Source organism: Mastigoproctus giganteus, chromosome 1 (assembly GCF_048544385.1).
Source record: "Mastigoproctus giganteus isolate SK-2022 chromosome 1, ASM4854438v1, whole genome shotgun sequence".
Lineage (NCBI taxonomy): Eukaryota > Metazoa > Arthropoda > Arachnida > Uropygi > Thelyphonidae > Mastigoproctus > Mastigoproctus giganteus.
In genome coordinates, this window is record NC_143575.1 from 147,583,620 (window position 1) to 147,602,524 (window position 18,905).

Genomic DNA, 18,905 nt, shown 5'->3' on the forward strand with positions numbered 1-18,905 from the left:
GTATGGCTAGACTGTAGTTCATTTTTAATAATTTCTATATAATATGATTTACATATAATTGCATAATTGCAAGCAGCTTTGTCAACGGGAATAATTACAAAATGTTCATGTATATCTTTGAGCTGCCTATTTATTAATTTGGTATTATATGGATTATCCTGTATGAATTTCAATTGATTATATTTGTTAGATATGATATTTTGTTATTGTTATTTGGTTTTTTTTTTTTTTTTAGGAGCATTAGCAACTAAGGCCATATTGCTCCGGGAATATGCGGTGGTCATTCCCTGACCTTTCCGCATCCTCCGTATTTGGTGGTGACGGGCTCGAACCCCGGATATGATATTAAGCATTGTAAATAACCATATGTGGTATGCCTCAACGGTATTTTATATTTGTATGCTGATCTTATGCAGTATTTTAATAAATCTAGATATAACAATTTTTTAAAGGTAGATTTATTAATAGGTAGATTAGGTCGAAATTTAAAATCAAGTGATAAAATATCTCTAAGTTCAGGATATGGGATTATATCTAAATTGCTGGTTATAATGTGGTTATGGTTAGGATCCACGTATCTATGAAATGAAGGTTTGTGGCAAACACATGTATCCTGTCCGATGTTAATATTGTGAAGGTTTGTAGCTATTATTTTATACACGCTTTAAGACCAAAAGGTTTAGAATATCTAAATCTGATATTAATATGTAAGTTATTAATAGGCAGCAAGTCATTACGTAAATTAATAGTTTTATATATATCCAAATCATCCATCATTTTATTTCGAAAATATAAGACGAGGACAGAGTTTTCTGGTTGCTTGTTAATATTCAAAATATTAATTCTGAATTTAACAATGTCTAGTATAATGTGCATAAGGTGAGAAGATGCAAAGACATAATCATTGGCTTTTCTGTTTAGTGCTTTGAGTACACTAAGTTTAATACTGAAAAGTGTGTTATGTATTTTACTAATATTTATAGGATCGGTGTCCCACATTTTGAATAAATCTATGAAGTCTCCTAGATGTTCTCGGTTGCTTTTATGTGTGTTGGATTTACTATATTTTCTTTTGAAATTATATTTATGAAGTTTGGCAATTTGAAACATATTATAAACACAAATATCTTTTAAATTATTCATCATATATTTTTGATTAAATCTATTATTTAGACCGTATGGATATAGTGTTTTATATTGTAACATGCTAATTTCTTCTTGCAATAATCTTTCATTTGTGTTATTAATTACATTAAGTATTGAAATGAAAATATTACCAAAAGTATGTTTTTGGAAATGTCTGAATTCAATATCATGTTTAAGATTACCAGTTTTCTTACTGGATTTGTTATTATAAGTATTAATATCGGAACGATGAAGGTTCATTCTGATATGTATTATTTGATTGATTTACTTTTTCTATTATTTTCTATTATCTTTAATATTTTTATATATATATAGGGGTCCACACAAACTTTTTTATTTTTGAAGGGGTTTGTAGATCTCAGTAGTTTGGGAGTCACTGACTAGCTGATTGATCCTCGGTGGGGCTTCCAGCACCACCCATCTTGTCAAAGCATGGACCAAGGTGGTGTGTTGAATCTGGGCCCCTTCAAGGACATGACCACCAACTGGAGAGACACCGTTGGCACCATTTTGGATGCCATATTCACTCTCCCAAACGACGAAAATACCCCTGAACAGGAAAAACTCTGCAGCGACAATGATGAATACAGCACTACCGGCCACGAGGTGCTCTTCACAATGCTCGACTTGCACCTACCAAATCAGCAAACTGAGAAATAGGAAAATGCTTGGAGAAGACATGATTGAACCTGAGATTGCAAAAAAGGTAGTAAGTCTGCTCCGGACCTTTTGCTAAATCTCTATAATCACAGTTTGGCAACGGGACAATTCCCAACAGATTGGAAGAACACTGTTATTAAGCTTCTAATTAAAAACTCCAGCAAACTACCGCAACTACCAGAGTCATATGGACCCATTGCCTTGCTCTCAGTGTTGAGCAAATTCTTTGAGCAACTCCTCCGAGAAAGAATAGAAAAATATTACAACTTGGCACAACTTCCAGCGCCAAACCAATATGGTTTCAGGGCACAAAGAAGCACAACCGACGCACTATAAAACATTGCTCTGGCACTTCAAAACTGTCAGAGCAAATATTTGCCGCTTATCTCAGTTGATTTCGCTGGGGCATTCGACACCCTTTGATGGCCGAGCATCCTCGCACTACTGAGGAGGGCGGAACTGTCCCAAAACCTATATTCTTGCATCAAAAGCTACGTCTCAAATAGAAGAGTTGTTAAGAAACTCTTTGCCAAACTTGAACAACAAATACATAGGGGTTGCCCCGCAAGGCTCTGTACTCGGACCTCTCCTCCGGAACTATATGCTGGATGAATTTCTGGCTATGGATCTGGGGGATGTACGAGTGCAGGCCTTTGAGGACAATCTCACCTTGTTCATAGCTGGAAACTCTAGGGTGCAAATTGAAACTGCTGCCAACAACGCCCTGACTGTTCTGCAACATTGGACCAAGCTACATTGTCTACAAATATTACAGGTTCAAACTTAATCCATCTTGCTAAAAGGGCACCTTGCCCCAACGACACCGTCACTAATCAAAATACAGGGCAAAACCATTAAACTAACAACCGAGCTAAAAGCTAAAATACCTGGGCATCACCCTGGACAGAAGCCTCACATTCCTACCACACATAAAAAAATCTACATAAGAAAATGAAAACATACTCAGCGATGATAAATAATAGAGTGGCAAGAAAAGACTGGGGGCTAGAGGCGCACCTTTGCCCTCTTATACAAAGCTATATTCATCCGTGCAGTGACTTATGCCTCATTATTAAGCCGCTCAAGCTCAATCCCATTGGCTAACCAAAAATTTGTTCATATACTTTGTGTGGAAAGGTGATATGGTTGGCCTCAACTAAGAGTTTAATTAAGTGAAAAATTTATTTAATAGGAAGCTTCGTATAAGTTAATCAGTATAGAGTTATTATTTAACATATCCCAATGATATCTACTCTTCAACATTTACATTCGTATATAACGAAGTAACATCTAGTGAGAATAAATTATGGTTATTGCCAAGTCTACAATCCTAAGATTATTAAATAGAGTATCGTAGTTCTTAATCCCAAACTGTATCTCCTGTCTAAAGGGTTTTATAATACTATATACATGTGTGGACAAGGATGAAAATGCCGAGTTTCTGTAGGAAACAATAGGCCAAATAGGAAAGCTGATCTTATGCAATTTCAACTGACTGAAAAGTGCAGTGAAAAATTTCTTTAATAGGAAGCTTTGTATAATTAATCAGTATAGAATTATTATTTAACATATCCCAAATAATATCTAACGTGTATTCAACGTTTACATTAATATATAACAAGGTAACATCTAGTGAGAATAAATTGTCATCATCACCAAGTCTACAATCCTAAGATTATAAAATAATGTATCGTAGTTCTTAATCCCAAATTGTATCGCATGTCTAAAAGGTTTTATAATGCTATATACATGTGTGGCTAAGGATGAAACAGAGTTTCTGTAGGAAACAATAGGCCGAATAGGAAAGCCGGTCTTATGTAATTTTACCTGACCAAGAAGTGCAGGAATATTGTATGTTTTTTTCGATACGTGGTTAACGTTTTATTGTATTGATTGTCCAAATTGGTAAATAGTGCCAGTTCAACTCTTATTGACTATTTCATTCACTTCCTTTCTCTCCAGTTATAACCAATTGATATACACAATTATGCGGGATCAATATACACAATTATGCACTTGGTGCAAAATTACATTAGATTAATACTAAAATATTTGACCCAAAGTTACCATATTTCTTTTCTAAAATATTGCCTTCAAAACAACATCATTCCAAAGTTTGCCAAGCTCTATTTTAATCATAAAATTTCGAGCATAAAGCAACTAGCACTTGCCACATCGCATAACATAGTTAAACTTGCCTTAAGATCTGGTATTGTAATAAACAAAAATACCTTTCCCAGGTTAGGAAACTTCGCACAAATTAAAAAATTATCTGCATACTAACAATTGGTCTGTATTGAAGGCCTCCATAGATTTGCGACGTGAGGCACAGGCCTCAGAAATAAAAAACAGGCACATTAGCAAATTGAATACATTATCCGGAGGGTCAAAACATGTTCATGGGAATTCTAACTAACACCTTGTTGAAGGCTTGCGACCAAGTACATTCGAGACCGTATATTCGGACTGCTTTTAAAGAGGGAGCAGGAATTACAGAAGCCAATTCAGAAGAACAGTGCCCGTGGAACTATCTGTAGAAAAGAGATGAGCAGAAACAGAAAGTCTATGAGACAGCGACTGGAGAGACTCTGTTAGAGATGAGTCATTAATTAACTTAACTGCCCTCTTCTGAATGGAATCTAGAACCCTAGGAGAGGTTTTGGGTGCACTGTCCAAGATGTGGGAACTATATTCCACTGTAGGACAGATTTGTGATTTGTACAGAGTGAACAACTGTTTGGAAGAAAAGTAACACTGAGAGTGAAAGAGAAAACCAAGTATTTTGGATGCAGAAGAAGCAATATTTGTAAGGTGCTTTTGCCAACAGAGATTAGAAGTCAGGGTAATCCCCAAAAAAAAGCATAGGAGCAGAAGAATCCTTTTGAGATATAAGACAAGCCAAAGTTTTAGAAGGATTGAAATCAACTAAGCTCTATTGCGCCACTGGAGAATTACCTGGAGATAGGCATTTAAGGAACCAGTAGCGGATATTCGAGAAGATGAAGCTGAATGAGCAGGGCACAGTTTCTCAAACTGGAAAGTTGTTGTTGTTTGCTGTTATTATTATTTGGTTTTTAGGAGCATTAGCAACTAAGGCCATATTGCTCTGGGATATGCGGTGGTCATTTCTTGACCTTTCCGCATCCTCCATATTTGGTGGTGACAGGCTCGAACCCCGGTCTAATCAAGAAGCGTGTGCTATGCACTCTGCTCCTTCCCACCTGGCTATGGAGGCGCCTAAACTGGAAAGTGGAATGCAATGTGCTATCATTGGTAAAACTATGGATAGGATTTCCAGTCAATGGAAGAAGGTCATTAATATACAAGGGGAAAAGAGTGGGGGGAAAGAACTGAACCTTGGGGGTCACCAGCATAAGTGGAGAAGTTAGAAGATAGAGAGCCATCTACCATCACCCTCAGTGAGCGAGCGGAGAGAAAACTAGATAACCAATTACAAAAAACAGTTTGCAAACCATAAGAGGGAAGCTTCTTTAGAAGACCTTTATGCCAAACACGATCAGAAGCCTTTGAGATGTCAAGAGCAAGTAATTGTGTTTCACCAAAATTTTCCATTGAATTTGTCCATAAATGGGTAATATAAGCCAGAATATCACCAGTGGATCGACATTGATGGAAACCATACTGGCGATCACTGATCAGACGGAAGGTTTCTGGGTAGTTTAATAAGAGTTGGTGGTTAATTGATTTCTCCATTACTTTAGAAAGAGTAGAAGTAATTGCAATGGGACGATAATTGGATGGGAGGAATTTATCACCCTAAAACGGGTGACAAATCTTCTTGTCACCCTATGAGCAAATTTCCAAGCAGAAGGGAAAACACCTTTGGAAAACGAAAGTGATAAAAGGCGGCAAAGAACAGGAGTAAGCTCAGGAGCACAGGTTTTGAGAACAAGTGGAGAAATACCATCAGGACTATGGTGGGAGGTGGTTTACCAAGATCATTAATACATGAGTTGGAAGAAAAATGGTATGCTAACAGGTCAGCTTTATACTTGGTTCAAGTGAGAAGAGAACCATCTGGTTTTGACAGAGTTGGGAGCAGAGATGGGCAAAAGTTCCGGCCAATAGCTTTGGCAAGAGAAAAGAATACTCGCCTACCAATAGTGCAAGAAGCAAGTTTTCTACTCTTAGCTTGTTCGAAATCTAGTTTGGACTGATTAATAATTGCTTTACAATTGTTGTGAGCTTTGGGGTAGGCAGAAAATGAAACTGAAGAATTGGAAACAAGCCAATTACAATATTCAACTTTCTTCTCCTGAACGGCCTTAGCACATTTATTGGAAAACCAAGGTATAGATAAAGGACGAGATTTTAAAGTGGAGTGTGGAATAAAGGATTCCATTCCTACAAGAATAAATTCACTGGCATGATCTGAGAAAACGTTCACATCAGAAGTTTTGAAACAGTAATCCGACCAAGGAAAAGAAGAAAACAAATCTTGCAGGTCATTCCATTTTGCATTCTTGTAATGCCAAACAATACGAGGTTGAGAATAACCATCAGATAAAGGCTCCATTGGAGAAGAGACAATCACCAAATTGTGATCTGAGATGCCTAAAGGGCTACTCGTTTCATGTACTTAGAAGGGTTGTTTGTGAGAAAAACATCATGCATGTTGGCTGTATGGTCAGGATTGTCCAGTATTCTTGTAGGTAAATGAACAATATGTGTAAGGTCATTAGTAATTGCAAAAGCCCCAGCATCTCGACCAGCTGGGTCGGTGTGAGTGAAAACAGAACCCAGCTGACAGTGTGAAAATTAAAATCGCAAAGGAAAATTACCTCACCATCAGGAAAGTTGGACTGGAAAAAGTCAAGTTGCAAAGAGAGGAAGTCAAAGAGCTCCAAGTGATTAGTGGAACTGGGAGAATGGTAGAGACAACAGATGAATCTGACACAACAAGGTTGAGAGATTTAAGCCAGAGAAAATCAAAAAGAGGAGATTCCAAATTACCAAGTGTCTGACAGGGAATATCAGAACGAACATATCCACAAGTACCACCTTTGAGGCGAAAGGAATCATACAGTGAATAATTTGGGCAAATGAGATGAGCAGTAGTTGAATCAATGGATAACTGAGATTCTGTCCGAAAAAGTACATGGGGTTTGGCAGACTGCAGGTGGAAATGAACATCGTTGAGATTAGAATTGAGAATTAGAATTGAGACCATGTATATGTATTTACCATTAAAAAAAATACTCCACGAGCAGGGTTCCACGTTGGATGAATAGTGAAGTTGCCACATTACTTGAGCAGAAAAAGGTGACGTGGAACGGTTACAGAGCAATAAAAAGTATTGACGCCTATAACAGCTACAAGATGATCTGTAATACAGCCACAGAAAAGGTTCGACAGGCAAAGGCAGTTTATGAGAAATCACTAGCAAACAGAGCAAAGAGGGGGATAAGGAATTCTTCACATATATAAATGCCAAGAACAGCAGGAAAAACCAGATCAGATCTTTACGTAAGGGAAAGGGGATAGTATTAAATACACCAGTTGCCGTAGCAGATGAACTCAACGGTTATTTTGCATCGATATTTACAAATGAAAAACCTTTTGTGGCAATGGGAAATTGTGGGAGCGAAGGTGAAAAATATGTAATTAATGATATTGAAATTTCGCAAGATTATTTAATGAAAAAACTTTCGAGCCTACAGGCCAGTAAGGCTCCTGGAGTTGATGGAATATACCCTATAATCTTAAGGGAGACAGCAAGTGAGTGCATTGAACCACTGAGGCTAATTATTCGAGCGTCACTAGACTCTGGGGGGATTCCGTTGGATTGGAAAAGTGCCAATGTATCCCCCATACATAAAGGTGGCTCTAAGAGTGAAGTGGGAAATTATCGACCTGTCAGTCTGACTTCGCTGGTAGGGAAAATCATGGAGGCAATGATCAAGGGTGGAATTCAGGATCATTTGGATAGAATTGAAATTCTCAAGGATACTCAGCATGGTTTTGTAAAGGGAAAATCATGTTTAACAAATCTGGTTCGCTATTTTGAAAGGGTCACTCATGAGCTGGATTTAGTGAATAATTTCAACATTGTTTATTTAGATTTCAGCAAAGCTTTTGACTCAGTCCCACATGAGCAGTTGCTTTATAAGCTGGAACAGGTTGGAATCACTGGGAAAATCCTTAGATGGATAGCAGGATGGCTTCAGGGCAGGAGGCAGAGGGTTGTGATAAATGGCTATTCCTCAGATTGGGTTGATGTAAGAAGTGGGGTTCCCCACGGATCAGTATTAGGACCACTGTTGTTTTTAATTTTCATAAACGACATCAATGAAGAGATAGAGGGTGTGATGTCTAAATTTGCAGATGATGTTAAAATTGGTAGAGTAGTTAATGAGCACTGTCAAGCTGAGCTTCTTCAGAGAGACCTAAATAGATTTCAGGAATGGTCAGAAAAAATGGCAGCTATGATTTAATCCAACAAAGTGTAAAGAAACAGTAATCCTAAAATAATTTATTCACTGGGTGGAGTTCAACTAAACCAGTACTGGAGGAAAGGGACTTGGGTGTTACGATACGGTCAGACATGAAATTCTCTGAGCATTGTAAACAGGTTGCAAGGAAGGTCCATGGTGTCCTATCGATGATCTATCGAACTTTTTCGATAGATCATCGATAGGTAGTAGAAATAGGGAAGTGATAGTCCCATTATATAAGGCTTTTGTTAGACCACACTTGGAATACTGTGTTCAAGTATGGAGACTGCACCTAAAGAAAGACATTGAGCTTCTTGAAAGGGTGCAAAGACGGGTAACTCGCCTGGTGAGATCGGCAAAAGGGCATCCTTATGAAGAAAGACTTCGAATATGTGGGTTGCAGAGTTTGGAAACTAGACACCTTAGAGGAGATTTGATTGAGGTGTTTAAGGCTCTGAGAGGCATCAGTAAAATGAATGAGGACAAAATTTTCAAGATTATAAATGATGCTAGAACTAGGGGACATAAATTCAAGTTACGGGGGGGAAATGTTTATATTGGACTGCAGGAAGTTTTATTTTAGCCAGCGAGTTATAAATTACTGGAATAAGTTGCCTACATGGGTGGTAGAGGCTGACAGTTTGGGGAAATTCAAAGGTCATCTGTATAGTACCTTTGGGTGAGGGAAGCGCGCATAGGTTGATAGGTTTAATTTCCTTTTCTTTTATTAATTATTATTATTTTATTTATTTATTATTTTTTTTTTATCATTGTTTTATTTGTGTTTTTTTTTTAGCTGGTGCAGCATAAGCCATAGGCTTTCTTGAACCATGCGGCCATTACTAATACTAATACCTGTGAAATGAATAGGAAGTGTTCGGGAAGTTTAAATCTTTTCACAGATAAGCTTACTCTATTACTTTGACAATTCACGGTGTATTCAATAGTGAAAAAAAAGTGGGGGGGGGGATCATGTATGAAGTAATGAAATTTTTGGATATGGCCTACACGTGGTAAGAATATACCCAGATCCTTGACATAACGGGGCCTCAACAATGCCCCCCCCACATACACATTACTCGGACTCCCTCCAGTCAATATCTGGCAGAGTAGAGGTAGCAAGATTATACCTAAGCTGCTCCAGAAACCTCCTAAAGAGTTACCAATAGGTTTGGTCCGTTGTACTAACTAGCATCTGGCCTCCGAACACAATTTTATAGCTTGTAAGGAAGATTGGATCTCACCATGACGTCCATCATAACCTCAAAATTTATCAGGCGTGCTTCATGATGGAAGAGATGGGGAAGGGTTGACAGGAACTTAGCTCTGGAGACTAAACATGGGCTCCACAACTTCAAGCCTCCGATAAGCAAAGTGGTGGTATTGCACCGGTTGAGTCATCTACCACCTACTACTGACTGGTAACACAGAGGGGCAGCATTCTTCCTTGTGGTATGGGCGCCACACCTCAACCCCTGCTTACGTTGTTTCACACAGTGAAACAACGTAAACAACGGTCATCCACAGTGTGCCAGTGCAATGGTGGTTATACCCAGGATTACCAACCGTAGAAGCACAGCGAAGGTGCAAGCAGAAGATTTGACTGTCACAGACCGTCCGGACTTCACCGAAATTGGGTCCATTTGACTTGAATGTCACCCAAATATCAATTCCATCAGCGTTTTAGCCTCCCAGGTAGCAATATATCTGAGAGAATCTCTGTGACAACCTCATGGACAAAATTTTGGTACTTAACAGTACCTACTATTTAGAAATCTGTATTTATGCAGCCTGCATTGTTGTATATTTATATAGAGTTGTTATGCAAATCGAAGCAACTGCGGGTGAACTACGGTGCGTGTGCAGGTCAGGACACGATATAAAAAAACCTGATACTGAGCTCTGTTAATCAGCATTACTCTTGTTCTTCAGATAGGAAAAGCAGCAGACTTAAGTGAGTTTGAGAAAGGCCAAATTTTAATGGCCAGACGACTGGGTCAGTGCATATCTGAAATGGCACGGCTGGTGAGGTGCTCACGGTCAGCTGTGGTTAGTACCTACCAAAAGTTGTCCAAGGAGGGGAACCAACGAACCGCCAGTGAGGTGTTGGACAACCAGGGCGCATTGATTATCGAGATGAGCGAAGGCTCTTCCAGTTGGTGGAGTTCAACTAAACCCAGTACTGGAGGAAAGGGACGTGGGTGTTACGATACAGTCAGACATGAAATTCTCTGAGCATTGTAAACAGGTTCCAACAAAAGGGCCAATGTGGTGCAACTCACTAGTAATTGAAATGCTGACAATGGGAGTAATGTGTCACAACACACAGTGCATCGAATGCTGCAGAAAATGGGGCTGCATAGTGCAGGCCACTCAGAGTGCCAATGCTAACCACGTTTCTCTGCGACAGCACCTACAATGTGCGCACATGTATCAAAACTGGACCTTGCGTGATTGGAAGAAGGTCGTCTGGTCCGATGAATCACATTTCCTGTTGCACCATATGGACGGCCGGGTACATATGCATTGTTTACCTGGGGAAGTGATGGCGCATGGATGCACAGTGGGACGAAAACAAGCCGATGGCAGTGGTGTCGTGCTTCTGTTGGGATACCCTGGGTCCAGTCATCCATGTGCCGGGTACTCTGATGTCTACCACCTACCTAAACATCATTGCTGACCAGGTACACCTTTTAATGGCAACGGTCTTCACCTCTGGTGGTGCCGTCTTTCAGCAGGATAATGCACCAGGCCACACACCGCCCGGATTGTTCGAGACTGGTTCGCGGTACATGAGGAAGACTTCCAGGTATTGTCCTGGGCTCCAAATTCCCCAGACATTAATCCCATTGAGCATCTGTGGTTTGTGTTGGAACAGCAACTCCGATCTGCGGCATCTCAACCATGGACCTTACAGGAGTTAAAGGATCTGCTGGTTATGTGTTGGTAGCAGATACCACAAGACACATTTAGAAATCTTGTAGCTTTCATGCCTCGCCATTTATGGGCTGTTTTGACTGCAAATGGAGGACCAGCATAGGAAGGTGGTCATAATATTTTGCCTCATTAGTGTATATAGTGATACTCATTAGTATCACTAAGTGAACCATGATGAAATTGCAACTACTTCCTAATTCACTGAAACTAACCAAAACGGTTACCCCTCCATGCATGCTGATAGAGGTGATCTGATCTTTCCTTTGTAGATTTTAGGCTTTAAATTCACTTCTTGAAGACTGACTGTGGCAGGATTATACTGAGCAGTAATCTACATTACTTTGGAGTTTGAGTTTGTTTCTGAGAAGTGGCCTTTTGTATGAGTGATGCCCCCCCTTTTTTTTCTTTTTTTCGGGGGGAAATACAAGCCAAGCTGAGTCTATATTTTCTTCAGCATGTAATTTCAGTACTGAATCACCCTAATTTACATTATCGTCAACCATTAATATGGTGATGGTGCAACTGCTTTTTGCCTTTTGCTTCAGTCTTTGCATTTGGGAATGTATTTGATTGGGAAGTGTTTGGAGTATCGTTGGATTCACTTGATATTGGCAACAGAGGAGTTTGTGTTGAAGATAAGATTAAATGAGCCTAGTCAGCTATTGAGGTGTTCACAGGGGTTTGAAACTATATTTTGTTTTGGCTGTTGAAGTCCTGCTGCATACAAGAGTGCAAATAGTATTTAATAGGACAAATAGTATTTAACACCCTATTATTTTGTTTTAAAATACATGACTTTATGTTCATGTTTTATATTTCTGGATTTTTTTTCTACCTTTTCAATGTTTCACATTCTTTTGAGTAAGCAGAGCAATTACTTTTACAATTTGAACACTGTGGGGTTTGCACAGGACGAGCAGTATGGATTTGCTCTTTCGATCTGCAGAACATACTACAGTCAGTCCTCGTATAGCACGATAGTTGTGTTCCTAGAAACCCTTGTGCAATATAAACAACAGGCCCTATGGGGAAAAATAGGGTTAGGTGCCAACCACCCAAGATTGAACACACATTTGTAACCAAAACCTTACCAAACACAAATAAATAATCGTAATAAAATATTGCTAATGCTTTTGCTTCTATCGTAAGCAAACTTGTTCTTTGTTTGATTTTCTATCCAAACAGATGACAGCTGTTCCATCTCTTCGAATTGTTTGTGTCTTGATCTAATGGATTTTTAGCATTAGCAGCAAAGGCACATGATGCCTCATGAACATCAGCCAAAAAAAAAAATCCACACACACTTTGAGTTGTTTCTGCTTTGAAAGTTGTTTTCATTTTCTCTGTATTATTTCTATTTCTCGGTGTTGCCTCATTTAGGCCTGTAGCATGTGCAATATCACATGTTCATTCATTTTGCTCAAAGCGTTTCACAATTTCATATTTTTTTCTCTATCGACATAGGTGGACTGGCCAAAAGCCTTACTGGCGAAACCCCAGTGGGCTGGAGGCCAGTGTGATTTTGGCCATAAACGCTAGTATGAGGCTGCTACAAATTTTCTTGGGGAAGAATTTTTGACCCAGTCCTCCTCTGTCTATCGATATTGCTTTTCTTTTTCTTTCTGAATCTGTAGTGTCTTTGCCAGGACGCTTCCTCTTTACACCTTTTAAGAATTTTACTCATTTTTAGGGAATAAAACACAATTACAAAATGAGGAGGCATGCTTGATACACATAACAAAGCTGCTCAAGTGTAACAACTGAATAAACAACATCGTAAAGGCAGAGACACATTATTAACACCTCACTAGCACACATTTTACTAAAGCACATTTCTGGGGGGTTACTACCATAAAACAATAAAAACAATTTCCAGTTGCACTTCTGCTAGTGGAATCTGTTATAATCTGGTAGTAAACTCGATCTAATTGCATTTGTGATAATACGATAGCTGGAACTGTGTGGGTTTTAACGTTCTTATGGTGAAATGTGTTTCCCCTTCACTGATATGAAAAACAAATACATTTTCAGAATCTTCTCTTCATTTCTATCGTGTTGCGTTCGGTTGGGGTAATTCCGAGTTCAATTGCCATTTCTTGTAAACACAAAGGTGAATCGTGCATAAGCAAATTCAGTTCATGTTATATACAATATCGTTCCCCTATTTATAAATCGTGTATGATCAAATTCGTGTAGTGTAAATACATGTTATACGAGGACTGACTGTATCTGCGCTCAACCTTTTGGGATTTGAAATATCTCATAGGGTTTGGATATATAGGCGAACATGACAATAGATATCCTACCTTTGTGCAGTGGCTGGAGGATGGGTGAACTGATGGCGAGTATGATATTTCGATATAAAAATGTGCCTTCCCTTTAAGACTAATTCTTTTGGCTTCTATAACATTTTGTTCTTTTAATTCTAAGGGAATTTCCCCATCTATGGAGGTAACACCCTTTATGATACCTTTAAAGTATTTAAGGTGGCATAAGGGAAGACTTTTAGAAAAACTTTCCAAAGGTTATTTTCAAAAGCAGTTTGGAGTACCTATGATTAGATGTTTCAATAAGGAAGTTGCCCAATTTTAATCATCATATCATTTTTCGTGGGCCACCAACCTTTTGAATTGAGAATCACAAGAGTTTACTAATTGGCTGTTCATTCAAAAAAATGTACAATAAGAAATATTGGACAGAATAGTGTCTTCTTTCTTTTGTTGTTTGGAAGTGGAAGGATTCAGATCAATTTGGTGGCTGGATCTGAGAATCCACACACTGATTCTGTAAAATCAATGTGTGGATTCTCAGTTAGTCCCAGGATAGGAAGCTTTTCCTCCTGTGTTACCAGGCCTTGCCTTGAGGAGGAAGGAGTGATGGCACCTAGTGACCAAAGCTAAGGGTTAATGGTCTTTGTTAATGAAAGGGGGGAAAAAAAGGGAGACAGTTCCCTTTATGTTGATGTGTGTATATAGAGAGATTTGTTGTTAAAGACTCTTTGCTCAGATGAAAGCTATTCTATAGAGGAGGAAAAACATTATATATCGCAACTAAAAATCATTCAGTTACTAGAATGCTTGGCACTTGGGGGACCCTGTACCAGGCTATAGATCTCTTTCCTTAATTGAATCTGTATCTCTTCATTTTGTTTGCAAGTACTCCAAAGCGAGTGCAACAGAAGTTACATCTGGGTTCCGAGGCAGTCTACTGACCACGAATTTCTCTGATGGTCAAAGGAGTAGTGACTTTACCATTCATCACTGCTTTTTGATTTGAAAACATCTTTGGCGGCACCTACTAAATTTTGGAATGCAGTAAAACCAATTTATCACGATTCTGCAACGTGAAAATGACTTCATTCCACATTGTCATTTATGGAAATGATGTCCTTCTGGATATGGCGTACCAAATCAACGTATACGTTTTAGCTGATATATGTATAGCAGACATGACATATTGACGAGACATACCAAATCAGAGTTAATGAGTTAGCATCATTAGCTGAAGGAATTTCCCCATCTATGATATGATATATGATATGTACAGCAGAAATGACGAATCGAATCAAATCAAATCAAAGTTAGTGAGTTAGCATCATTAGTTGATTTCACTGGCACTCAGAATCAAGAACACTGTAGGTTTACCAAGCTGTCTAATTGTAGTGAAAAGATCACTCTTACATTGAGCCCAGTAGTAGGTCAAGTTTGGAATTGTCCTTACCAAATTGTTTTCAATATAGCTGTTAATGTATTCTTTGGACTGAACTTGCCCGTGGGTAACTTTAGTATCTTTACCTGTGTATTTGAAAGAGTCTCTCGTTCTCAATCTCATTATCACGTAAAGGAGATGATATGGAGTAACACTGCATCGGTTAAATTATATGAGCTCGCTCGTTGCCATCACGAACAGAGTCACATGAAATTCTCTCTGAATGTTCTGAATTGTCCAAGATAAATTCTGGAAAACGTGTTTCTCCGCATGCTTGTCGTTGTGTGTTTTTTTTTTTTTTTTTTTTGGGAGCATTAGCAACTAAGGCCATATTGCTCCGGGCATATGCGGTGGTCATTCCCTGACCTTTCCGCATCCGGTGGGCATGGGGCTTGAACCCCGGTCTAATCAAGAAGCTTGTGCTACGCACTGCTGCTCCTGCCCACCTGGCTACGGAGACGCCGGCATGCTTGTCAAACAGTAAGCTCTGCAATACGTTAGTTTCTCCTGGGGCAATTCTAAGATATTTATAGTCGCTCTTCAACAATGTTTGCTGTTGAATGATAAGACTTTCATTGATCAGAACCACTTCACTTACGTCTATTCTAAGATGTTTATTCTATTCTAATTCTAAGATATTTATCGTCGCTCTTCAACAATGTTTGCTGTTGAGCGATGAGACTTTCCTCAATCGGAACTGCTTTGCTTATATCATCTTTAGCCAAATTAAATTCCATATCACTGTCATCAAAGAATGACTGATCTATCGTGATTCAATACAATCGATAAAGAAGCTTGTCAATCAAATATAGAAGCCACGCTTTAACCACTTGCTTTCTTACTAACCTAATCTATTTGATTAGGTTAATAGCTCGACTTGTGAATTTTCTTGCGTTTTATATGCACATTTATACAATGATCACAGTCAATCTCCTTGGCAAGCGATGGACTATCATGTTGACTGAAACAGGCACATTGATCACGTGCTCCAGAATGCTGTATTGTCCATATGAGTGTCTCAGGTGCCTTATTTGCATGAACGATAAGCACAGAGAAAAAGCATCTCTGTCACTAAATGCAAATTTGGCAAATGCAATGGAAGCCGTTCGACAATCAGATAGCGCTGGAATGGTGTTGACATCAAAATCTGGAAATGCAGTGCGCATCAATGGTATATTTTTGGCAGTTAGTTTCTTTGTGTTGTTTTTGAACCATAGATGATCGCAAATGTAGCATACAGAATAGAAATAATTTTTCATAAATCTCCTTTTGAACTCTCGCTGCACGTTCTTATGTAAATAGTAGTCGGTGTAAGGAAAAGGAGTCTCAATATTTAAACTCATCTGCTCTGCAGTTGGAGAAATGTTCCGCTGTACGTGATTAATATTCACTTCAGGTACATTATTGTTTGTTAGATGGAGTGGCACTGCTAAATCCAATGCTTGATTTTCTGTTTGTCTTTTATGCAATCTTGATAGTCTTTTTTATTCTCACGCACTCATTACTCCTCTGTCACTATTTTCTTAGGTTGGCTTGCTCGATACTCTCGACAACGCTTTGCATTTGATTTCAGCATTGTTGAACATTCAGCTATTGCAGTGTGGCATTCAGTCCCTTTCACTAATCAGAAAATTATTAATGTAAAAACATCTATACTGGCATCTAACAATGAAATGTAACGAAAATGACTGTGACATAATACTATTCAACAAATGGGTAATTAGGCCATCGAGTTGGATTTTGCTAAGCTCTTCCAAATATTTAATATGAACGTTACATCGTTCATATTAAATATTTCGGACTGAAGTATAATGCTAATGTCACTAACGTTGATTCGCCAGAATAAGTAGGGGGCATGAGCATAAAACATTACATCGTTCATAACTTCAGTTCTAGTTGCTCAATTTTAAAATGGTTCTGATTTTCCTCAGAGATGTTTTCACATAAAACATCTTTCATGCGTATAGGGCACACACACGTGATTTTTTTTCTTTTTTTTTGCCCTAGGCATGTGGATTTTATCTCCCCCCAACCCAAGCTTCTGGTCGAGTTAATAAATATATATATTTATTTTAAATGCAGGGGCATCCAACCCTTTTGCAAAAGAGTGTCATTTAGAAAAATGAAACATTTGAGCTACAGGTGGACTATATAAACTACCACAGCTCAAATTTTTCAATTTCCTTTAACAAAACACGAGAAAGGAAATTTGTATCTTAATGTGCGTGCGCACACACGCACGCACAGAGATTTGTTCTGAAATTATTGGTTCATGCTTTCTAATGCTATTAGAAAACCATGAACTTATTAATACTGTGCATGCCAAAGAGATGGCTGGAAGAAGAAAACATATTTCTCAGAATGCTCCAAGCCAGCAGTTCTTAAACTGTGAGTTGCGACCCGGTCGCAAAAAAGATTCTAGGTGTCACAGCAAACACGATAAACGTGAGTAAATTAAATATTTATTACAGAACTATTGATTTTATTATGCACTACAACCTTTCATTCTACATTTGTTTAGTTATTGCAGAAATAAACATCATCAGGCATGATTACACGAACACAATTTCAATAATCGCATAATCAACTAAGATAAACTAACGGATTCCACTGGTTGAAAAGAGTAGTGGACAAAAACTATACTGTAATATGAGAAACTATCTCCAAAATCAGTCCTTGCCAAGATTGCTTAGGACATCAGAATATTAAATATTTAATAATGCATTGGATTTAATAATGCATCATATGGGAATAAATTCTAACAATACTGAAAAATGTATTTTAAGATGATATCGAAAAATTCGCCAATATAATTACCTAACTAGATAACTAACTAACCAATATACAAATTACCTAACTAGATTTTATTATAATATTAAATAACTGTATGTGTGCATTTTTTGCAATAAATATATTCATTATTTCTATTTCTCATTTTATGTAAAACTGCTCAAAAACTGACACTAGATTCTAGTATTAGGTTTTTTTATACTCTAGTCCAGCGTTCCTCAAACTGTGGTCTGTGGACCCCATTTTTATGTAAAAATAAGAATGTATTTTTATATAAAAATAAGAATAAAGTTGATTGAAAATTCAAAGAAAAAACTTTGAATTTTCTTTTCAGAAAATCCAGTGTTCATAAATATATACACACATGGAAAAACATATGCATATATAGGTATCCGCAAACTTTTTTTTGCTTTTTGAAAGGGTCTAGCTCTCAGTAGTTTGGGAACCACTGCTCTAGTCACTAGAGTATAAAAAAAACCTAGCTTAACCAGTACTGCCAGGAGTCACTAATAATTTTGTCTTATGAAAATCAAAGACAAAATGTGTAAGAACCTGTGCTTTAAGACACAGGTAGCCCTTCTCAGACCATAGGTTAGACATTGATGGTCCCCCCCCCCCCCAACTAAATCATCCTTTATTTATCAGATGCAAAATTAATCTTTTCTACATACTGGAATTATTCCTTTATTTTAGAGTTTCATACCTTCAGAATAATGATGCCGACTGCAGGGCCGAAGGAAAAGGTGGGGGAGGAGCTTGTCCTTGGCTCACAAGATACTGTTAATACTGTAGAATAAAAAAATAATTTAGTATTTAGCCATTCATTATAGGTATTAGCATTAGTTGAGGCATATGATCCAAGAAAGCAAGCTTATAATACAGCATCAGCCAAAAAAAACAACAAAAAAACCTTTTCATTTCACCCATCCGGTCAGTCTAAATGTTTGTCTAAAGCTGAACTAGACAAACATTTGGAGTGACCGGATGGGAAGGGGCTTTTTTTTTTTTTTTTTTTTTTTTTGGCTGATGCTGTATAAGCTTGCTTTCTTGCATCATATGCCTCAACTAATGCTAATACCTATAATGAATGGCTAAATACTAAATTATTTTTTTATTCTACAGTATTAACACTATCTTGTGAGCCAAGAACAAACCCCTCTCCCACAGGCACTAAAAACCCATTGCAAACATCTTTAGGTAAGTCGTGCA

The 18,905-nt window shown here is 38.1% G+C and overlaps 1 protein-coding gene across 1 annotated transcript in view; it reads right to left on the minus strand.

Moving 5' to 3' along the window:
- LOC150091185 (glucocorticoid-induced transcript 1 protein-like) overlaps nt 1–18,905 on the minus strand; it is a 362,458-nt gene that overhangs the window by 13,359 nt on the left and 330,194 nt on the right. The gene's annotated exons all lie outside the window — the stretch shown is intronic.